General features: G+C 39.4%; 1 protein-coding gene across 1 annotated transcript in view; it reads left to right on the top strand.

The window, feature by feature from the left end:
- The window catches only part of RALA (RAS like proto-oncogene A), a 75,712-nt gene that overhangs the window by 19,075 nt on the left and 31,670 nt on the right, over positions 1 to 24,967 (top strand). The window lies entirely within an intron of this gene.

The following is a 24,967-nucleotide window of genomic DNA, read 5'->3' as shown; positions in this document are numbered from 1 at the left end:
GCCTCTTGGTATTCACACACACCCTTTGTATATGGTTCTCTTTCACATTGAATAAGGCTGACCAAATGACAGTCTGTGACCTCCAAGACTAGATCATAAAAGACACTGCAGCTTCAGCCTTGCTGTCTTGGGGTCATCCATCTGGAGGAAGCCAGCTATCATATTATGAGGACATTCAAGCAGCCCAGTGAAGAGGCCCAGCTGGTGAGGAGCTCCGAGGCCTCCCGCCAACAGCCTCGTGAGTGAGCCCTCTTGGGAGCAGAGCCTCCAGCTCTGTTTAAGCCTTCAGATAACTGCAGTCTGCCAGCATCCTGACTGCAACCTCATGAGAGTCCCTGAGCTAGCACCACCTAGCTAAGCTAAGCTGCTCAAACTCTAAGATAATGAAGGTTTGTTATTTTAAGCCACTAAGTTTTAGAGTAATTTTTATGGAGCAATAGATAACTAGTATAGATATGTACATTGTTTTTTAATTTTTAAATTCTATGTAATTATCGTTTTGTTTGTTTCCACTATTTTTGAGGTAAAATACACTAACATAACATTTACCATCTTGACCATCTTTAAGTGTACAGTTTAGTGGTATTAAATACATTCACATTGTTGTGCAACCATCACCACGAACTATCCATCCTTATAACTCTTTTCATCTTGTAAAACTGAAAGTGTGTATTCCTTAAACAATAACTCTCCATTCTCCCCTCCCCCTAGCCCCTGGTAACAACCATTCTACCTTCTGTCTTTATGATTTTGACTATTCTAAGTATCTCATACAAGTGGAATCGTACAGTATTTGTCTTTTTGTGACTAGCTTATTTCACTTAGCCCAGTGTCCTCAAGGTTCATCCATGTTGTAACAGACTGCAGCATTTCCTTGCTTTTCATGTTGAATATTATTCCATTGTATGTATATACCACATTTTGCTTATCCGTTCATCCGTTGATAAACACTTGGGTTCCTTCCATGCTTTAGCTATTATGAACAATGCTGCTATGAACATGGGTGTACAGATACCTCTTTGAGACCCTGCTTTCTTTTTTTCTTATTTTTTTTCTTTTTTTTTTTGGCAGAGGTGGCAGGGAGTAAGACCCTGCTTTCAATTCTTTGGGGTATATATACCCACAAGTAGCATTGCTGGATCATATGCTAATTCTATCTTTAATTCTTTTAGGAACCACCATACTGTTTTCCATAGTAGCTGTGCCATTTTACATTCCCAAGAAGAGTGCACAGGGTTCCAGTCTCTCCACATCCTCACCAACACTTGTTATTTTCTGTTTTTGTTTTTTCGTTTTGGGGGAGGGGGGATTGTAGTAGCAGCCATCCTAATAGGTGTGAAGTTAATCAGTTATTCTTGAGCCCAAGTGGATGATGATGCCATTCACTGAAATGAGGAACATAAGAGAAAGAACAGGTTATTTTAATCATTTTGAGTTTGGGTTCTCTTTGAATATCCAAGTGGATATGAGCAGCAGCAGTTGGAAGCAGATGGGCTCTATTCACATCTCTACTCAGCTGGTTAATATTCAAGATGCATAATGCCTTGCTCAGTCTTGAGTCTTTTTTTTTTTTTTTTTTGGCGGTACTCGGGCCTCTCACTGTTGTGGCCTCTCCTGTTATGGAGCACAGGCTCCGGACGCACAGGCTCAGCGGCCATGGCTCACGGGCCCAGCCGCTCCGTGGCATGTGGGATCTTCCCGGACCCGGGCACCAACCCGTGTCTCCTGCATCGGCAGGCGGACTCCCAACCACTGCGCCACCAGGGAAGCCCGAGTCTTGTTTTTTTTAATCTATCTGATGCCTGCCTTGTAGAATCACTTTGATAAATACCATAAAATATTAGAATACAGTAGGCATTCATCCACAAATTTTAGCATCTTTTCCTTTAAAAAATATGCAGGAATAGCTATTAGTTTATATTCAGAAATATAACTGAGTATTCCTATTAGCTTATGAGCAGATTCTTTCTAGTAGGAAATCTACATAGCCTCTGCCCTTATGGGACTTACCTGTGAATTCTGGAAATATCCTTCATAATGACCTATGACTCAGCTATTAAGATGATTTTTTATAACTGTACTAGAGGTAGAGTACAGCTAGTTGTCTGTCTAATCGAGATTCTTTCAGTTTCTGTGGCAATCTCAGATGTTGTGTCCTTGAACTAAAACTTGTGGTATATGGTACATTGGAAATAGTGTAGGTTTGGGGTTTCATAGACGTATATTTGAATTCTTGCTCAGCCATTTATTAGCTGTGTGACCTTATACATGTTACATAACTTTTAGGGACTCATTTACATGGTCTACAAAAATCTGAAAATATGAAAATTCCTACTTACTTTCCATTGTTGGAGACCAGAAGATAACTTTTTCCATATCTAACATAACACCTTGGACATTTTAAGCCCTTAAATAAGTGTTTGTTTCACTTCTGTGTCACCAGCTTATCAGCTGGTATGACACTTCTATAAAGCGTGATTTTTTCCAGGAAGTCAAACTTGTACTTCCCTATCAACACACATTTATGGAAGCTGTGGTCAGATCCCTGTGGGTTTGGGGAGCATCTGTCATCTCATAAGCCTCTGAAATTATATGTAAAATTTTGGAAGTTTGTAGATTTTAAAGGGGTCCAAGACTCCTGGTTCAGTCGTCATTTTACAGATCTGAAAACCATGGTCGTCAGAGGTTAGTAAGTGTCAGAAAAACTAAAGTCTAAAAAAAAAAAACAAAACTAAAGTCTCTAGAGGCTAGTATGTGGCAAAATCCAGGTGCATTGACTCGTATTCCAGTCTTTCTGCTGTAAGTTATCAGGGGCTTTGATTATGTTTTACAAACACTATGAAAATGGAAATTGAGGGAAAAGTTAATATACACAATTTGTTTTGCTAATAAGTTTCCCGTCAACTTTGAAAATGGTTTGTTTCTTGCTTTGGGGGGTTTTTTTTTGTTTGTTTTGGGGGGGGTTTTTGTTTTTGGTCTCTTTTCACAGTTATTCATTCAACAAATATTTCTTAAGGACTTACTATGTGTCAGGTACTAAGTTAATGGAGATGTAACAGTAAACAAAGAAAAATTCCCTGTCCTCATGGATCTTATATTCTACAGAGGGGAGTCCTAATGGATATGAGGGAGTGAGCCATGTGTTTATCTTCTAGTAGAAGGAATAGCAAGATAATTTAGGACCTTATCGACCATTGTAAGAATTTTATTCCGAGTAACATGGGGAGTATTCTCAGGAGTGGACATATTCTGAGGGTAGAGCCTACAAACTTGCCAGCAGATCAGATGTGGCCTGTGAAAGAGGAGTCGAATGATTCCAATGGATTTGGCCTGAGCAACTCGAAGAATGGGTTGCCATTTACTGATAAAGAGAAAAAAAAAAACCCAAAAGTGATCAAGGTATCTTGGAAGTCAAAAAAAAAAAATTATTTTAAGAAAGAGGGAGTGATCATCTGGGTCAACTGCTGCTGCTAAGTGAAGTATAATGAAGATTGAGAATTGATGGTTAAATTTAGTGATTTGAAGATGATTGGTGACCTTAACAAAAGCCTGATAAAAGCAGGCTTAGGAGAGGAAAGAAGCAGAGCTCGATACAGAGAGCTCAAGAAATGGAGGCAGGGTTGAGAATTTTTGTTTTGCTTTTTAAGATAGGAGAATAACATGTTTGCATCCAGTAGAGAGGGACAAATTGATGCATGGAAGGGTGGGGGATTTCTGGAACAGTATCTGTTGAGTCAGCTAGAGGGAATGGGATATACTGCACGAGCTTACTAGGGTCTTGATCAGTTTCATTTATAGCAGGGGTTGGCAAGCCACAGTTCTGGAGCCAAATTCAGTCTACTGCCTGTTTTTGAAATAAAGTTTTATTGGAACACAGCCATGCCCAATTATTTAGATATTGTCTGTGGCTGCTTTCAAACTACAGCAGCAGGGTTGAGTAGTTGCTCCAGAGAAGCCTAGAATATTTACTATCTGGCTCTTTACAGGAGTTTGCTGACCCTAGCTTTACAATGACTGAAAGAGAAGATGGGATGAAATATGAGTGGGAGGGGGGAAGAAGTAGAAGGCACATCTAAGGAACTGAACATTTTGCAAAGGTATTCAAATATCTTTTCTCATTTGGGTCAGACCAAGAAAGAAATCAGAATCTTGAATCTGAGCAAAATGAGTTATAGCCTAGGTGCTTTTTCCCTAAGGTAGGTTCTTAAAAGGGCTCTAGTCTCCAAAGCTGTAAGCTGTACATAGTCAGCTATTGCTGCGTTACAAATCACTGCAACCTTAAAACAACAAACATTTATTATCTCACAGTTTCTGTGGGACAGGAATCAGAAGTAGCTTAGCTGGATGGTTCTGACTCAGAGTCTGTCATGAGGCTGTAATCAAGGTGTCAGCCAGGGCTGCGGGCACCTGAGGCTTGTCTAGGGCTAGAGGGTCAGCTTCCTTATCCTGCTTACATGGTTGTTGGTAGGTGGCTTCAGTTCCTTGCCACGTGGGCTTCTCACATAGGACTGCTCACGGCATGGTTTTCCATTTAGACAGTAATGAGAGCGTCTGTCCAGGGTGCAGTTCTCAGTCTTTCATTACCTTTTCTAGGAAGGAACAGGCCTTCATTTCTGCTGATTACATTGATCACACAGATCAAGGCTGGTACAATACAGGAAGACAACACGGGGGTGTGAATATGGGGGGAGGGGGCTGTTGGGACTCAGCCTGGAGGCTGACTACCACAGACTCACTTGAGTGTCTGCAGAATCCTGCGCATTATGCTGTGTACTTCCAACTTGGCTGTGTGTGACCAATGTCTTCCCGATTGCCCACAGCAATTTTCAACAGTTTGATTCTATTAAAGCCCATCCACACTGTTTTAAATATTTTTTACTAAGCTTTTCATTTCTGATTACAAGAGTAATCTTCATAATAAAATACTACAAATAGAGATAAATGAAAAGCCCTGGAAATTAATTTTTCATGTTCCCCTGTTTAGATTACTCTTATTCAATTATATTGCTATCTAATGTTTTTCCTGTTTGTACTAATACATATCTGTTTAAAAAGTTCATACATAAATACTGTGTGTAAGCTACTTTGCATATTTTTGAACATTTTTCAGTGTCATTCAGTACTCAGTGTCACTTTTTAATGATTGCTTTGTAATTCCATTATATGGTTATTCATAATTTAATCCTTCATTTTTTATTATTATGGATGTGACAGTAAATATCCTTGTCATTAATTCTCTATGACAACCATGGTTATGTTAACCATTTTTTAAAACAAATATCGGTTTTTACTAATAATTCACAAAAAAAAACCCCAGCAAAAGCAATAACTGTAGGTATAGCTTTATAGCATTTATATTAGTTTTTAACTAGAACCATGGCGGGGCTTCTGTACTGAGGGTCCATGGACTTTATCAGGTTCTCGAAGTGGACTGGGATATTTATGTCCTTGGTTAATTTGTGAGAATAGTTCAGTCACTATAAACATAGCTTACATAAATAAACCTACTGGGCTGGGTATAAGAACAGAGCACGTCTAATACATATATAACCTTTTAATACATACATACGGTAAGAAGCAAAAAGTTTTGTAGAGATTTGCAACTTGCTATAGTGATTTTAGTAAATGACCTTATTATCAGAAGATTAAATTTCTTTGTAGTCAAATGTTATATAACATTGACATGGTCGTATTAATTTATTAAGAAAATTGCATGAAGTATCAGCTCAGCAGAATTATCTCTGACAACTCCATTTTATTTTTTTCAGGGTTTCTTTTTCAACATTAGTCTCGTAAAAGTTAACTTAGCCTCTGAGACCAGTGTTCAATTTGTCCATAATGCATAATACATTGTAATTCCAGGTAATACAACAAAGCGTTATCAGATATGGGAGCAGTCTGCCTGTCTCCTTTGCTGTCTCTCCTTTCCCTGCCCATCCCCTCAATCAACAATTCTTTTTTTTTTTTTGTGGTATGCGGGCCTCTCACCGTTGTGGCCTCAGGCTCCGGACGCGCAGGCTCAGCGGCCATGGCTCACGAGCCCAGCCGCTCCGCGGCATGTGGGATCCTCCCAGACCGGGGCACGAACCCGTGTCCCCTGCATTGGCAGGCAGACTCTCAACCACTGCACCACCAGGGAAGCCCAATCAACAATTCTTAACTGGGGTTCCTATTCTTCCTCCAGGAATGCCTCAGAATTTTATCAATACTGATTACCTGTTCTCCAAAGTCATTTTGAAGAGTTTAATTTCTTTTTCAAATGTGTATGTATATACTAGTTATCTGCTAGATCCTGTGCTAAATGGTGGGATTATAGAATTGGGGGAGGGGGGAAGCTCTTCGCTACTGAAAAGCTCCCAATAATTAATGTGATGAGAAGCACTGGAAGAAGTTTTGTCCAAAATGCTCTGGAACCAACGAGGAGTTACCTACCCAGGCCTGGATAGCAGTCGGAAGGCTGGGAATGCTACACAGAAGAGGTTCTGTTTAGGGACTTACCTGGCGGTCCAGTGTTTAAGACTGTGCTTCCAATGCAGGGGACGCAGGTTTGATCCCTGGTCAGTGGAACATGCAGAGTGGTGTGGCCCCCCCCCCAAAAAAAAGAAAGGTTCTGTCTAGGTAGCATTCTTTCCTTACACGTTTACATCACCCTAGTAAGCCAAAATGTTTTAACTGAAGACGTTTTTATTGAGTTGCATGGATCAAGAACTTCTTTCACCATTGATTTAATATGATATCAAATATGATTAAATCGGTCATCCTAGAAATAGGTAAAATGTGTATTTACAGATTAAGAAGGAATTTAAATCTAATCAGCTCAGTCTCTACCACCTCCCTTTCTTTCTCTGTTTCAGTTGTTTGATGGGAGCTTGCAGACAGTTCATTTCATTTTTGAGATCCTGCCAGTGAGCCAAAATTGTCTTTCTCTTTTCCTCAGTAATTTTAGTCTTAAATTCTAAAAATTTTATCCCAGTCTGTGGCTTACCTTCCATTTTCTTTTTGACAGGGAAAATTTTAAAAATTATTAACTTAATCCGTTTGATGTATTTCAGAAGGCGCAATACTTTTCTTCATTTATTGGTGGAAGAAGTTAGAAATTAACTTAAAAAAAATCATCAAATGGCAGACAGATTTTTTTGAAAGTCACATAGAGAATGCATCCTAGAAAAGAGGCTAGTTAAGTTTCACCAATTTTCATGAGTTTCATCAAATATTGGACCTACTCGAGGGTGGGGAGAAGAGGCAACTTTCAAAAAGGACAGTGTGGGCTTCCCTGGTGGCGCAGTGGTTGAGAGTCTGCCTGCCGACACAGGGAACACGGGTTCGTGCCCCGGTTCGGGAAGATCCCACATGCCGTGGAGCGGCTGGGCCCGTGAGCCATGGCCGCTGAACCTGCGCTTCCGGAGCCTGTGCTCCGCAACGGGAGAGGCCACAACAGTGAGAGGCCCGCGTACCGCAAAAAAAAAAAAAAAAAAAAGGACAGTGTTACATACAACGTTTCCTATACTTCTTCCTAAGAGCACCAGGTGGAGAACACGTTTTCTAAACTAGATCTAGGATGTGGAATGTGGAATCTATCTGTCCTCCTCTTAAAGGCTGTCCAATCGGTTTAAAAAAAAAAAAAAAAAAGACTAAAAACAAACCCCATACTCCTCCCTCCCCCCAAAATCAAGAAAAGGAAGAAAAACCCCACTCCTCTCCAGAGCAGAACCAGCTTCAGCAATCCAAATTAGTCTGTTACAGTCATCACAAGCATGCCTTGCTTTTAAACATACAAGAAAACAAATTTAAACAACAGAACTAAACTGGTACTGATCCAAATTACCCAGACAGAAAAAAAAAACAAAAAAACTAGTACTTGATGCAGTTCAATTTAGTACCAGTTCTTCTGGATTTTACTTCTGGTATTATATCTAAGAAAATTGTCTAACTCAAGATCATATGCCTAACTCTATGCTGTCTTCTTGAGGTTTTGTAGTTTTAGGTTTTATTTATAGGAATGGTCCATTTTGACTTAATTTTCGTATATGGTGGAAGATATGGATCTAAGTTCGTTTTTTTGGCATATGGATATCTAGATGTCCCAGAATCATTGTTGATAGACACTTCTTTCTTTTCTGCATTGCCTTTTGCACCTTTGTCAACAGATGTCAAAAACTAAATTCACATGTCCATCAGCAGGTGAATGGATAAACAGAGTGTAGTGTATCCATACAATGGAATACTGTGCAACAGTGCAAGAAATGAGCTCTTGATACAGCAGCAACAGGGATGCATCTCGAAATTATGCTGAGAAAGAAGCCAGATAGAGTACATATTACATAATTCTAGAAACTCTAGAAAATGCTAACTTACTTATAGTTACAGAAAGCAGATTGATGTATTGGCGAGGGAGTGGAAGAGAGGGGATTATAATGGGGCAAACTTTTGAATATGTGCGGTTTATTATGTTATACCTCAAAGCTGTTACAAATAAAATTCTAAAAAGTATATAGACTAACACAGTAGTTAGATAAACTTTTGATAGCCAGAGTTTTTCTTTTCCCATTCCTTAATCTTTTCTTCATGCTGTAATTGCAGTTTATTATTCCTATTTGAAAAAAGATGTGTGGGTCTGAACGTAGCATCCAGAAAATGTTGTGATGACTAAACTCATTTCAACCATACCTTTTATTTCTATATTCAAGTCATTAATATGTCATGCCAGTTCCTATAGAGTCTATTAACCTTCCTTGGTACCACGTTGTTCAACGACCTACAAATCCACTTTACCTGTTATCATTTAATCCAAACTTCCCCAAATTGTCTACACATGTTTCGTTAGTAGAATTTGAAAAATGCATCAGGATTGAGGTATATAAGTTTTAAGGGACAAGCGTAGTAAAGGGGCAGATAACACAGGTAGACAGTATTAAGGAATTTAAATTTTAACTCAAGAGCAATATGGAGTCTGAAGAATTTTAAGTAAGCCATGTCAAACTGATTTTACTTTTTATTGTGATAGGTGGTGCTTATATAAAAGACAGGCAGTGTTAATAATAAGGGGATTCATGTCAGTCCCTTTGGTATTTTAGTTCGTATGTATATAGCTTTGGGGGGGCATGGCAAGATCAAAACCTCTATTCTGATATCTTAAATTTGTTCTCATGCTTTGTACATTATAGCTGCATCCTGTCAACCAAAATATAACTAGCAATTCATAGTTCAGAACTACTTGAATTTTCTTGCCTGTATTTCTTGGCTTTATGAGAATGACAACTATATTTAGGCCTAAGAATTTAGTCTGCTGGAATTAAACAAATACAGGCCTCATCTGTTCATGCTGGCTGTTTCTCAATAAGAAATCTTATAAAATAGCATGTAAGAGCTTTAATTTTTTTTTTCCTTTCAAACCTTTAGAGTTAAGGTTCACTAATTTGGTTAGTTATAACCATAACTGTATATATAACCTCTGTGAGGCCACTACTGATTCTTGATGACAGCAAGAACCCAAAAAGGAAAGAAGGTGATTTATGAATGCTTTGTTGTTACAGAGAGTCTGTTGTAACAGGTCTCTTTGTCTTCATTCAGCACCTGTCACTGCGTAACCAAGACCACATTTTTGAACACCTGGCGTAACATAAAACTACTTGATCACATTGAAGTTAAACTGACTCCATTAGTTGAACGGCCCTCCAGTATGGTGGGTTGGTGGGTGTGGAGACCGACAAGTGGGTACCAGTTACTAAGGAGAGCAAACATGCTCAGCCCATCCCTTGAACTGAACCCCGGATTTGGGGATAGAGCAAAACAGAGTGGGAAAGGGGTATTTGCTTCAAAAGTCATTTGCTAGTACACTGTGATTTCACATCTGGTCTAACTACACTGGCACAGATACGTAGAATCTGCTGGATCATACCATCCTGGGTCAGTTCCAGTTTTAACTGTACCACAAGTTTCTGTTGAATTTCTGGCAAATGACTTAACTCTTCTCAAGCCCTTGTTTCCTCATCTGAAAAATAAGAGGGCTGGGTTATTATTAAGACTTCTTCTGTGGTTCTTCAGTTGCATTGTATTTACCTGACTTTAAAAAATATCTTGCGGTAAAACTTTTAGGTAAAAATGAAAGTAACTTGTTAAAATCATATCACATGTAAAATTGGAAGAAATAGACTAGTATACCAAAGGATATTGTATTGGATGAGGTCTCCAGGAAAATCTCACTTTCTCTGGGGCCTGGACCTTCCAAATGTTCTCTCTTCGATCATGAAGTTGTCCTCTATATTAGCTGAAGCGTAACCTTAAACGATATTGAGATATTACAACTGTGCTTCTAACCACTGGTTTGAATTTAGGTGCGCATGTTTAATGTTTTAATTTTAGATGTATGATTGGGTATTCAGTGATACAGTTTGAGAAGATAGGAGGTTTCCTCGTGCATGGGGCTGCTGCCCAGCCTGCGATTCCTGACCATTCCTGACGAGCCATGGCTGTACTCAAAAAATTCCTTAAAGAGAGAGCGCACTCCCTTTCTCTACACCCCCACCCCCAACACCTCCCCCCCTCAGAGGAATAGGACTTGCGTTCTAATCCGTTTTCCTGCAGTTAAAGACTTGTTGGAAATTACTCAGAAGGGTGGTCCCTTCCTTGACCGCATAAATTGCTAAATGCGGAACTTGTTTTAAATTAACGTTCTCCAATCTCTTCTCCTGCCACCATCAATCCATCTGTGACCCCCAGTGGTCTTTATCCCAAGCATAACAATAATTTGCCCTATGGCATCACCCCTGATTCAGCTCCTCCTCTTTCTCAGCTGCCTCTCTGTCGCCCTCACCTCCCCATACAGAGTCTAGGCTTATTTCTGCCCACCTGTTGCCTGGTGTTATCAGACTTTCAACAACAGGTATGAAGAACTTAGTGCCTGGTACAAAGTCATACAGCATTCAGTAAGTGTTCGCTGTTTTTAATCCTTGGCCACTTTCTATTAGGTGAATCATATGAAATTGCTTTTTTTGTATGTAAAAAAGGAGATCTCATGTTGGCAGTTTGATATGGTTCAACTTTATAGATATACATACAGAGTGATGATTCCTAACCAGGATGCAATTAGGATTATCTAGGCAGCTTTTTACAAAATACATAGACACTGTCCCCGTCTTAGACCAGTGAATCGGAATTCCTGCTTAAAACCACCTGTGGAGAGGATCTTCCCTTCAGGTCATTTTTCTTTTACCATAGAAGTTTTGTTTTGTTTTTAATACAGACTTGTATGTTTTCTGTATAGTCCGTTGTCTGGTCATGAACTGAAACTTTAGTTTTATGACTCTGCAGATTACTGTCATTTTTAACTTTAAGATATCAAATCTCAAATTAAGATTTATCAGTACTCAATCTTGGGAAGAAAAATCTAGGTGCTACAAGATGTTTTCATGATTTTTACAGAATTCCAAAGTCTTTTTCCTCTCCTAGTTTGTAACTTCACATTATCTTTCACATAACTTAAACTTAGAATTTTGTACTTTTTAAATACACTTTGCCTTTTCATGAAGAAGAGAATGAACAGTAGTAAGCTGGCTACAGTTCAGTATTAACTTACCCTGACTCACATGACTCACAATGCAGCTTACCTACATGATTCATAATTCTAATGTAGCTGAGAGAAAATGGGAGCAGTTTCTTTGAACAGTAGCTATCTCCCTTTGCTGATGTTAACTTGTGTGTTGTGCTTTTATTATTAACCAGTGTTTTGAAATCTCTGGGTAAGTAGGTGCTAGATAAGCCCAAAATTATGAGCAGAATTTTTCGCTTCATTCATTGGCAGCCATAGACAAGAATATTAAAACCCAGAAAAGAGAATTCAGAGCTATTTTTCTTCCTCCCGCTATCACCGTCTCTCTAATTTGCATTCCCTACACATGAAATGTGCTTGCTTTAGTGGCATATATACTTTTTTAAAACACAGAGAAGTTTAGTATGGCTCCTGTACAAGAATGGCTCTCAAATCTGTGTGAAGCATTTCATTAGAAGCACGTATATACACGAACAGCAGGCAGCCTCTGGTGTCTAACTTAGATTTTTATCAGGAGGGAGTATTGAATTTTTCTGATGCCTTTTTCTTTTCTCTTTTGTTGATTATATGGCTTTTCTCATTGGGCCTAATCATGTGATTGTATTATTTTATAGCATTCTTTTTTTTTTTTTTTGCGGTATGCGGGCCTCTCACTGCTGTGGCCTCTCCTGTTGTGGAGCACAGGCTCCGGATGCGCAGGCTCAGCGGCCATGGCTCATGGGCCCAGCCATTCCGCGGCATGTGGGATCTTCCCGGACCGGGGCACGAACCCGCGTCCCCTACATCGGCAGGCGGACTCTCAACCACTGCACCACCAGGGAAGCCCTATTTTATAGCATTCTTAATATTAAGTTATTACTGTATTCCTGGGATAAAACACATTTAACTGTAATGAATTATTCTTTTATTAAGAAGTAAGATTCAGGTGTTTGTATTTTATGAAATTTCTGTGTTCATAAATGCAATTATAATATGGCTTCTTTTGGTATGATTATTGCTCTTTCAGTACCACTGACTGTTTTTTTAACTTTTTATTTTATATTGGAGTATTGTTGATTAACAATGTTGTGTTAGTTTCAGGTGATTCAGTTATACACATACATGTATCTATTCTTTCTTCAAATTCTTTTTTCTTATTCTTTTTTCAAATTCTTTTCCCATTTAGGGTGTTAGTTTCAGGTGATTCAGTTATACATATACATGTATCTATTCTTTTTTCAAATTGTTTTTTCTTATTCTTTTTTCAAATTCTTTTCCCATTTAGGGTGTTATTACTTAAATAAAATGATTTGTGTAGCCTTTCTGTGCCACCCTTGAAAATTATCTTTTTATGTTTAAAAGAAATTGCGTCTAAAGCCATCTGTGCCCTAAGCCTTGTAAAAAAGCCCATTCTTAACCATTTTCTTCCGTAGTGCTAGTAAAGTTTAGGCGGTAAACACTTAGGATCTGGATTTTTTAAAATCCTGGCTCCACGTCAGCAGTGTGATTTGGGGCACCTTTCAAAAAGCTCCGTGTGGCTCAATTTTTTCACCTGTAAAATGTGGATAATAGTTATAAAGAAGCCTTGAGAGTTTCATGAGATAATCAGTAGTTGAAAAAGTATCTCAATAAATGAAAATATTATTTATTTTCCTCCAATGTTGTTGTCCCATCTCCAGGTATTATGATTTTTTAAATCTCCTTTTTTCTCTTCTTTTCTTCTCTCCTCAGAATTTTTCTCCAGTTTCTTGAACCATATGACTGGTTGAATGCTTTGTATAAGTTAGTCCTAGAAGAAAATAAAAATTCGAAAATATTAACAGTGGATGATAGGACGACACAGGTGACTTTTCCCCTTTTCTCCTTACTCTCCACATTATATACGATGAGCACATGTTACTTTTAGGATCATGAAAAATGGTTGAGGGGGGAGGGAGCTCAAGTCCCATGCATGCGTGCATGTATGCTGCATGCGTGCATGGCGTGGTGATCAACACTAACCGTAAGATTAGGACTATTCAGCAGCATTCAGCATAGCCCTTGGAAGTGAACCCTTGGTAAACAAGTTTGCAATGGAGAATTTAATTGATAATATTCAAGTTGTCATTAAATGTAAGTTCAGATAATATATTCATTGTCAGAGGAGGTTTTTAATTTAAAATGGTATTTTCTGTATATTTGCTATGCCATACTTAACAGTGAGCATCTTACAGTACATAACAGGTTAACCTGACTGGAGTGGTACGGGGTGCCATGCATAGCAAGTCACAGTTTCAAAGGTTACTAGTTTATATTTTCTTTCTGGTTTTTTAGGAGCTCCTTGTTATTCCTTTAAAAAGAATTGGCTACCAAACGTAAGGTAGATAGCTAGTGGGAAGCAGCCGCATAGCACAGGGAGATCAGCTCCGTGCTTTGTGACTGCCTGGAGGGGTGGGATAGGGAGGGTGGGAGGGAGGGAGATGCAAGAGGGAAGAGATATGGGAACATATGTATATGTATAACTGATTCACTTTGTTACAAAGCAGAAACTAACACACCATTGTAAAGCAATTATACCCCCATAAAGATGTTAAAAAAAAAAAAAAGAATTGGCTGTTCAGCCACAATTCCACAAAGTAGAAACTCAGCAGGTCGTCTATGAAAGAGCTGTAGTAAAGCTTAATTGGTACAAAGGGAATTTTTCTTTGTTGCTGTGGAGTTAAACTTTAGCCTTAAATTCCTGGTTTGTTAAAATGGTTTCAGTGCTTAATTTGCAGGGCCATGACTGATCAATATGTTCCCTTATAAATTGAGTTTTAGCTAACCAGTCCCAATGCTGTAAAGAAAACATTAAAGATAAATCATTTCAACCCTTCTCTATAGCAACGAGCACTACTGGCTCTCCTTTCTCTTCTCTCCCACTTGTGCCTCACTCTTAACTCCTTTTTATGCCAGATATTGCCTAGTCTTAGCTGCTTCCTTATTTGTGATTCTTTGGTCACCCGTATCGGTGGGGACAGAAAAAAGTTGCCTGTCATTTCAGTAAACAAAGATTGCCATCCTGGTAGACAAGTGACTGTTGCCCGCCATCAAGCTGTCAGCCGCTGTGGCCACCCCGACGGTGTGCCCTGAGAGGAATTCAGGGTGGAGAAAAACACGATACTGGCCCTAGATAGCTAAGGTGCATGTCTAAGGAATAATTTCAGTGAGCCCAGACTCTTGCATCTTCCCATACATAGAAAAGCACCAAAATCATTAACTTGAGATGTCTGGTTTTTGTGATTAGCAGTTGTTGTTGTTTTTTTCCCCCCAGCAAAAACTCCTTTATATCCTCCCTTGCCTCTTTGGAACAGTTCCTCAGAGCTATCTAAGAGGCTGTCTCCTGGAAGGTCCCCAAATAAAACATAACATGCAACTTTAAGGTTGTGCATTTCCCTTCGGTTGACATCAGGAAACGGATTTATTCTCATAACTGGTATTGAATAAATTGTATTCTTTAAAACTCAGGCTGTTTTTTTAAATTGAAGTATAGTTGCTGTACAGTATTAAATAAGTTACAAGTATACAATGTAGTGATTCACAATTTTTAAAGGTCATACTCCATTTATAGTTATTCTAAAATACTGACTATATTCCCTGTGTTGTACAATATGTCCTTATAGCTTACTTTATACCTAAGAGTTTTACCTCTTATTCCCCTACCCCTATATTACCCCTCCCCTTCCCTCTCCCCACTGGTAACCACTAGTTCTCTGTATCTGTGAGTCTGCTTCTTTTTGTTATATTCACTAGTTCGTTGTTTTTTTTTTTTTTTACAGTATTTATCTTTCTCAGTCTGACTTCACTTAGCATAATGCTCCCCACGTCCATCCATGTTGCTGCAGTGGCAAGATTTCATTCTTTTTTATGGTTGAGTAATATTCCAATGTGTGTGTACGTTGCTTCTGTATCTTGGTGATTGTAAATAATGTTGCTATGAATATTGGGGTGCATGTATCTTTTCAAATTAGTGTTTTGTTTTTATTTGGATATATACCCAGGAGTGGAATTGTTTGGTCATATGGTAGTTCTATTTTTAGTTTTTTTGAGAAATCTTTGTACTGTTTTCCATAGTAGCTGCACCAGTTTACATACTCACCAACAAGGTACAAGGGTTTCCTTTTCTCCACATCCTCACTAACATTTATATGTTGTCTTTTTTTTTTTACATCTTTATTGGAGTATAATTGCTTTACAATGGTGTGTTAGTTTCTGCTTTATAACAAAGTGAATCAGTTATACATATACATATGTTCCCATATCTCTTCCCTCTTGTATCTCCCTCTTTCCCACCCTCCCTATCCCACCCCTACAGGCTGTCACAAAGCACTGAGCTGATCTCCCTGTGCTATGCGGCTGCTTCCCACTAGCTATCTACCTTACGTTTCGTAGTGTATATATGTCCATGCCTCTCTCTCGCTTTGTCACAGCTTACCTTTCCCCCTCCCCATATCCTCAAGTCCATTCTCTAGTAGGTCTGTGTCTTTATTCTTGTCTTACCCCTAGGTTCTTCATGACACATTGTTTTTCTTAAATTCCATATATATGTGTTAGCATACAGTATTTCTCTTTCTCTTTCTGACTTACGTCACTCTAGGTCCATCCACCTCATTACAAATAGCTCAATTTCGTTTCTTTTTATGGCTGAGTAATATTCCATTGTATATATGTGCCACATCTTCTTTATCCATTCATCCAATGATGGACACTTAGGTTGTTTCCATCTCCGGGCTACTGTAAATAGAGCTGCAATGAACATTTTGGTACATGACTCTTTTTGAATTATGGTTTTCTCAGGGTATATGCCCAGTAGTGGGATTGCTGGGTCATATGGTAGTTCTATTTGTAGTTTTTTAAGGAACCTCCATTCTGTTCTCCATAGCGGCTGTACCTATTCACATTCCCACCAGGAGTGCAAGAGTGTTCCCTTTTTTCCACACCCTCTCCAGCATTTATTGTTTCTAGATTTTTTGATGATGGCCATTCTGACTGGTGTGATATGATATCTCATTGTAGTTTTGATTTGCATTTCTCTAATGATTAATGATGTTGAGCATTCTTTCATGTGTTTGTTGGCAGTCTGTATATCTTCTTTGGAGAAATGTCTATTTAGGTCTTCTGCCCATTTTTGGATTGGGTTGTTTGTTTTTTTGTTTTTGAGCTGTATGAGCTGCTTATAAATTTTGGAGATTACTCCTTTCTCAGTTGTTTCATTTGCAAATATTTTCTCCCATTCTGAGGGTTGTCTTTTGGTCTTGTTTATGGTTTCGTTTGCTGTGCAAAAGCTTTGAAGTTTCATTAGGTCCCATTTGTTTATTTTTGTTTTTATTTCCATTTCTCTAGGAGGTGGGTCAAAAAGCATCTTGCTGTGATTTATGTCATAGAGTGTTCTCCCTATGTTTTCCTCTAAGAGTTTGACAGTGTCTGGCCTTATAATGGGCTTCAATTTAAGGTCTTTAATCCATTTTGAGCTTATTTTTGTGTATGGTGTTACGGAGTGATCTAATCTCATACTTTTACATATACCTGTGCAGGTTTTCCAGCACCACTTATTGAAGAGGCTGTCTTTTCTCCACTGTACATTCCTGCCTCCTTTATCAAAGATAAGGTGACCATATGTGCGTGGGTTTATCTCTGGGCTTTCTATCCTGTTCCATTGATCTATATTTCTGTTTTTTTTGCCAGTACCATACTGTCTTGATTACTGTAGCTTTGTAGTATAGTATGAAGTCAGGGAGCCTGATTCCTCCAGCTCCGTTTTTCGTTCTCAAGATTGCTTTGGCTGTTCAGGGTCTTTTGTGTTTCCATACAAATTGTGAAATTTTTTGTTCTAGTTCTGTGAAAAATGCCAGTGGTAGTTTGATAGGGATTGCATTGAATCTGTAGATTACTTTGGGTAGTAGAGTCATTTTCACAATGTTGATTCTTCCAATCCAAGAACATGGTATATCTCTCCATCTATTTGTATCGTCTTTAATTTCTTTCATCAGTGTCTTATAATTTTCTGCATACAGGTCTTTTGTCTCCTTAGGTAGGTTTATTCCTAGATATTTTATTCTTTTTGTTGCAGTAATATATGGGAGTGTTTTCATGATTTCACTTTCAGATTTTTCATCATTAGTGTATAGGAATGCCAGAGATTTCTGTGCATTAATTTTGTATCCTGCTACTTTACCAAATTCATTGATTAGCTCTAGTAGTTTTCTAGTAGCATCTTTAGGATTCTCTGTGTGTAGTATCATGTCATCTGCAAACAGTGACAGCTTTACTTCTTCTTTTGCGATTTGGATTTCTTTTATTTCCTTTTCTTTTCTGATTGCTGTGGCTAAAACTTCCAAAACTATGTTGAATAAGAGTGGTGAGAGTGGGCAGCTTTGTCTTGTTCCTGATCTTAGTGGAAATGCTTTCAGTTTTTCACCATTGAGGACGATGTTGGCTGTGGGTTTGTCATATATGGCCTTTATTATGTTGAGGAAAGTTCCCTCTACGCCTACTTTCTGCAGGGTTTTTATCATAAGTGGGTGTTGAATTTTGTCGAAAGCTTTCTCTGCATCTATTGAGATGATCATATGGTTTTTCTCCTTCAATTTGTTAATATGGTGTATCACATTGATTGATTTTCATATATTGAAGAATTCTTGCATTCCCGGAATAAACCCCACTTGATCATGGTGTATGATCCTTTTAATGTGCTGTTGGATTCTGTTTGCTAGTATTTTGTTGAGGAATTTTGCATCTATGTTCATTAGTGATATTGGCCTGTAGTTTTCTTTCTTTGTGACATCTTTGTCTGCTTTTGGTGTCAGGGTGATGGTGGCCTTGTAGAATGAGTTTGGGAGTGTTCCTTCCTCTACTATATTTTGGAAGAGTTTGAGAAGGATGGTGTTAGCTCTTCTCTAAATGTTTGATAGAATTCGCCTGTGAAGCCATCTAGTCCTGAGCTTTTGTTTGTTGGAAGATTTTTAATCTCAATTTTAGTGCTTGTGATTGGTCTGTTCATATTTTCTATTTCTTTCTGATTCAGTCTTGGCAGGTTGTGCATTTCTAAGAATTTGTCCATTTCTTTAGGTTGTCCATTTTATTGGCATAAGGTTGCTTGTAGTAATCTCTCATGATCTTTTGTATTTCTGCAGTGTCAGTTGTTACTTCTCCTTTTTCATTTCTAATTCTATTGATTTGAGTCTTCTCCCTTTTTTTTCTTGATGAGTCTGGCTAATGGTTTATCAATTTTGTTTATCTTCTCAAAGAACCAGCTTTTAGTTTTAGTGATCTTTGCTATCGTTTCCTTCATTTCTTTTTCATTTATTTCTGATCTCATGTTATGATTTCTTTCCTTCTGCTAACTTTGGAGGTTTTTTGTTCTTCTTTCTCTAATTGCTTTAGGTGCAAGTTTAGGTTGTTTATTCGAGATGTTTCCTGTTTCTTAAGGTAGGATTGTATTGCTATAAACTTCCCTCTTAGAACTGCTTTTGCTGCATCCCATAGGTTTTGGGCCATCGTGGCTGCATTGTCATTTGTTTCTAGGTATTCTTTGATTTCTTCAGTGATCACTTCGTTATTAAGTAGTGTATTGTTTAGCCTCCATGGGTTTGTATTTTTTACAGATCTTTTCCTGTAATTGATATCTAGTCTCATAGCGTTGTGGTCCGAAAAGATACTTGATAAAATTTCAATTTTCTTAAATTTACCAAGGCTTGATTTGTGACCCAAGATATGATCTATCCTGGAGAATATTCCATGAGCACTTGAGAAAAATGTGTATTCTGTTGTTTTTGGATGGAATGTCCTATAAATATCAATTAAGTAATCTTGTTTAATGTATCATTTAAAGCTTGTGTTTCCTTATTTATTTTCATTTTGGATGATCTGTCCATTGGTGAAAGTGGGGTGTTAACGTCCCCTACTATGAATGTGTTACTGTCGATTTCCCCTTTTATGGCTGTTAGTATTTACCTTATGTATTGAGGTGCTCCTGTGTTGGGTGCATAAATATTTACAATTGTTATATCTTCTTCTTGGATCGATCCCTTGATCATTATGTAGTATCCTTCTTTGTCTCTTCTGATAGTCTTTATTTTAAAGTCAATTTTGTCTGATATGAGAATTGCTACTCCAGCTTTCTTTTGATTTCCATTTGCATGGAATATCTTTTTCCATCCCCTTACTTTCAGTCTGTATGTGTCTCTAGGTCTGAAGTGGGTGTCTTGTAGACAGCAGATATATGGGTCTCGTTTTTGTATCCATTCAGCCAATCTGTGTCTTTTGATGGGAGCATTTAGTCCATTCACATTTAAGGTAATTATCGATATGTATGTTCCTATTCCCATTTTCTTAATTGTTTTGGGTTCGTTATTGTAGGTCTTTTCCTTCTCTTGTGTTTCTTGCCTAGAGAAGTTCCTTTAGCATTTGTTGTAAAGCTGGTTTGGTGGTGCTGAACTCTCTCAGCTTTTGCTTGTCTGTAAAGGTTTTAATTTCTTCTTCAAATCTGAATTAGATCCTTGCTGGGTAGAGTAATCTTGGTTGCAGGTTTTTCTCCTTCATCACTTTAAATATGTCCTGCCAGTCCCTTCTGGCTTGCAGAGTTTCTGCTGAAAGATCAGCTGTTACCCTTATGGGGATTCCCTTGTGTGTTATTTGTTGTTTTTCCCTTGCTGCTTTTAATATGTTTTCTTTGTATTTAATTTTTGACAGTTTGATTAATATGTGTCTTGGCGTATTTCTCCTTGGATTTATCCTGTATGGGACTCTCTGTTTTTCCTGGACTTGATTAACTATTTCCTTTCCCATATTAGGAAAGTTTTCAACTATAATCTCTTCAAATATTTTCTCAGTCCCTTTCTTTTTCTCTTCTTCTTCTGGAACCCCTATAATTTGAACGTTGGTGCATTTAATGTTGTCCCAGAGGTCTCTGAGAGTGTCCTCAGTTCTTTTCATTCTTTTTTCTTTATTCTGCTCTGCAGTAGTTATTTCCACTATTTTATCTTCCAGGTCACTTATCCGTTCTTCTGCCTCAGTTATTCTACTATTGATCCCATCTAGAGTATTTTTCATTGAATTTATTGTGTTGTTCATCGTTGTTTGTTTCATCTTTAGTTCTTCTAGGTCCTTGTTAAATGTTTCTTGGAATTTGTCTATTCTATTTCCATGATTTTGGATCATCTTTACTATCATTCTGAATTCTTTTTCAGGTAGACTGCCTATTTCCTCTTCATTTGTTAGGTCTGGTGGGTTTTTATCTTGCTCCTTCATCTGCTGTGTGTTTTTCTCATTTGCTGTGAAGTCTTCTCATTTTGCTTATCTTACTGTGTTTGGGGTCTCCTTTTTGCAGGCTGCAGGTTCGTAGTTACTGTTGTTTTTGGTGTCTGTCCCCAGTGGCTAAGGTTTGTTCAGTGGGTTGTGTAGGCTTCCTGGTGGAGGGGACTAGTGCCTGTGTTCTGGTGGATGAGGCTGGATCTTGTCTTTCTGGTGGGCAGGTCCACGTCTGGTGGTGTGTTTTGGGGTGTCTGTGGACTTATTATGATTTTAGGCAGCCTCTCTGCTAATGGGTGGGGTTGTGTTCCTGTCTTGCTAGTTGTTTGGCATAGGGTGTCCAGCACTGGAGCTTGCTGGTCGTTGAGTGAAGCTGGGTGCTGGTGTTGAGATGGAGATCTCTGGGAGATTTTCGCCATTTGATATTATGTGGAGCCAGGAGGTCTCTGGTGGACCAGTGTCCTGAAGTTGGCTCTCCCACCTCAGAGGCACAGCACTGACTCCTGGCTGCAGCACCAAGAGCCTTTCATCCACACGGGTCCGAATAAAAGGGAGAAAAAGTAGAATGAATTAGAAGAAGGAAGGAAGGAAGGAAGGAAGGAAAAAAAGAAGATAAAGTAAAATAAAATAATTAAAATTAATTATTAAGAAAAAATAATTTTTAAAAAAACAAAAACGGACGGATAGAACCCTAGGACAAATGGTGGAAGCAAAGCTATACAGACAAAATCTCACACAGAAGCATACACATACACACTCACAAAAAGAGGAAAAGGGGGAAAATCATAAACCTTGCTCTCAAAGTCCACCTCCTCAATTTGGGATGATTGGTTGTCGATTCATGTATTCCACAGATGCAGGTACATCAAGCTGATTGTGGAGCTTTAATCCGCTGCTTCTGAGGCTGCTGGGAGAGATTTCCCTTTCTCTTCTTTGTTCTCACAGCTCCCAGGGGCTCAGCTTTGGATTTGGCCCCGCCTCTGCGTGTAGGTCGCCAGACGGCGTCAGTTCTTCACTCAGACAGGACGGAGTTAAAGGAGCCGCTGATTCGGGGGGTCTCGCTCACTCAGGCCGGGGGGAAGGAGGGGCACGGCGTGCGGGGCGGGCCTGCGGCGGCAGAGGCCTGCGTGACGTTGCACCAACCTGAGGCGCGCCGTGCGTTCTCCCGGGGAAGTTGTCCCTGGATCCCGGGACCCTGGCAGTGGCGGGCTGCACGGGCTCCCGGAACGGAGGTGTGGAGAGTGACCTGTGCTCGCACACAGGCTTCTTGGTGGCGGCAGCAGCAGCCTTAGCATCCCATGCTCGTCTCTGGTGTCCACGCTGTTAGCCGCGGCTCACGCCCGTCTCTGCAGCTCCTTTAAGCAGCGCTCTTCATCCCCACTCCTCGCGTACCACGAAACAAAGAGGGAAGAAAAAGTCTCTTGCCTCTTCGGAGGTCCAGACTTTTCCCCGGACTCCCTCCAGGCCAGCCAGCCGTGGTGCACTAATCCCTTCAGGCTGTGTTCACGCTGCCAACCCCAGTCCTCTCCCTGCGCTCCGACCGAAGCCTGAGCCTCAGCTCCCAGCCCCGCCCGCCCCGGTGGGTGAGCAGACAAGCCTCTCTGGCTGGTGAGTGCCGGTCGACACCGATCCTCTGCGCGGGAATCTCCCCGCTTTGCCCCCCGCACCCCTGTTGCTGTGCTCTCCTCCTCGGCCCCGAAGCTGCCCCCTCCGCCACCCGCAGTCTCCGCCCCCGAAGGGGCTTCCTAGTGTGTGGGAACCTTTCCTCCTTCACAGCTCCCTCCCACTGTTGCGGGTCCCGTCCCTATCCTTTTGTCTCTGTTTTTTCTTTTGCCCTACCCAGGTACGTGGGGAGTTTCTTGCCTTTTGGGAGGTCTGAGGTTTTGTGCCAGCCTTCAGTAGGTGTTCTGTAGGAGTTGTTCCACGTGTAGATGTATTTCTGGTGTATCTGTGGGGAGGAAGGTGATCTCCGCGTCTTACTCTTCAGCCATCTTCCTCTCGTCCCTCTATTTGTTGTCTTTTTGATGATGGCCATTCTAACAGGTGTGAGGTGATGTCATTATGGTTTTGATTTGCATTTCCTTGATGATTAGCAATGTGAAGCATCTTTTCATGTGCCTATGCCTGGACATCTGCATTTTGTCTTTGGGAAAATGTCTGTTCAGTTCTTCTCATTTTTTCAATTGGGTTGTTTGCTTTTTTTGATGTTGAGTTGTATGAGCTGTTTATATTGAGTTGTATGAGCTATTTATATATATTGGATATTAATCCCTTATCGGTCATCATTTGCAAATATTTTCTTCTATTCAGTAGGTTCTCTTTTAATTTTGTCAATGGTTTCCTTTGCTGTGCAAAAAAGCTGAGGCTAATTTTAAAATTAGATCTGTTTAATAGAGATTTTCATAGTTTCTAAGTCTGAAATATTTTGGCATTCCAAATCAAGTCAGCTCTGGATTTTAGCTCGTCTACAGGGAAAGCCAATAGACTAAATTAATGTGTCCTACTCCTCTGTAGCCCCGACTCCCTGTGAAATGACAGAGAGGAAAAAAACTTAGAGGCGGAAATTTGTAAATCCATAACTGAGAATGGGAACAGATGGGGTGACCATCAGCAAAGCAGACACTTCCAGGTTCCAGAAGACAGAAAACAGATGGCGTTGATGGCTGAACCAGGGTGGAGAAAGCCCCAGCCCAGCATACCCATGAGGGAAACTTCACGTGGCATCTATTTTTCCCCTTAGAGTCCTGAAGAGACTCTAAGCTTGAGTCAGTAGGAACAGAGAGCAGAAGAGATGATAGGACATGGTAGTAATTAAAGGAGGACATATCAAGAGCTCATTGGATATGCTGCCCACTCACTCAGCCCATACAAAGATTACACGACATTGGTTACCATGCTAATTTTGGAAATCTACTTTCAAAACAACCTTGTTTTTAAACTCTCAGACTGAGGAGGACTAGGTGTCCTAATGCAAGAGTTAGTGTTCCAGCGAGTACGCTCCTTATTTTGATATTTGGAGAAAGATCCTACCTTGTCAACCTGTTCCTTGCCCATGAACCCTGAAGTAAAGCCCATCCACTAAAATGCCAGTGAACATAGTCTGTTACCTCTCCAGATCTGTCATGGGAAGTAGATCTACCCAGCAACAGAAGAAACCTGCTATAGTGGACTGGGAAAGCAAGAGGAAAGAAAGCCTCGCCAATGGTGACATGAAAGTATAAAAAGTATAATATGAGATACTATTGCCAGATTAGTAAAGGATGTGAATTAACAATTGACAAAATAAATACATGGAAAAAATGGTCACCCTCATCATGTAATCAAAGACGTAGTTAGAAAAAATGAGATCTTTTTCCCAATATATAATTAGATTTTTTAAAAGAATGCCCATTGCTAATAGGAATGTCGTGAACAGTTGTATAGCACTTTTGAAAAGCATTGGACAATATGTCTAATAAACCTTAAACAATCCGTTCATTCATTACAATTCCTTAAAATCTACCTCATGAAAAGCATTTTAAATATAGAAACAGATGGTTATCCATTTAGAATTTAGAAGAACTCCAAACAGCTATGATGTCTTCTATTACAAGAGTTGGTAAATAGACTGCTCTACATCTACAGGATGATTAAATTAAAATTAAATTAAAAAATAAAAATTGAAGCTATGAAGTCAACAAAACAACATAGAAAAAGCAAGTGTGACTTAAGTGGAAAGGGATGCAGGAGGCAGACTTGCGTGTTACAACTTAATACTGTCCTCCCCCACATCTCTGTTACTTTGTTGTAAGATCTCAAAGTCAGGGATTTTGACTTGCTCATCTGTGTACCCACCCTTCCCCTCCCCCTCCCCCCCAATGCCTAGCACAGTATCTGACTCTTAATAAATATATGTTGACTCAGAATATGGGCGTAAGAAACAAACAGAAAGGAAATCCAAAAGCAGACCAAAAGATCAGGGAAGCCACTATACAAAGAGAGAGCTAACTTAAACGTGCATCCCAAAGTGGGATTTAACAGATGTCTTCATGTAAACCAGAAGCCATACTTAGATTCTTTTAAAATATTTCATTTGCTAATGACTGTTTACTGTTAAACTTTTTGTCAGTATTTCTTCTAATACGTAGTTTGATATGTCTTATTCAGTTAATGAAATGCCCTGTTCATTTTTAA

The sequence above is a fragment of the Leucopleurus acutus genome (genome assembly GCF_964270905.1).
Source record: "Leucopleurus acutus genome assembly, chromosome: 9".
Taxonomy (NCBI): domain Eukaryota; kingdom Metazoa; phylum Chordata; class Mammalia; order Artiodactyla; family Delphinidae; genus Leucopleurus; species Leucopleurus acutus.
The sequence above is the reverse complement of the archived record's forward strand: the minus strand, read 5'-3'. Positions and strand labels throughout refer to the sequence as shown.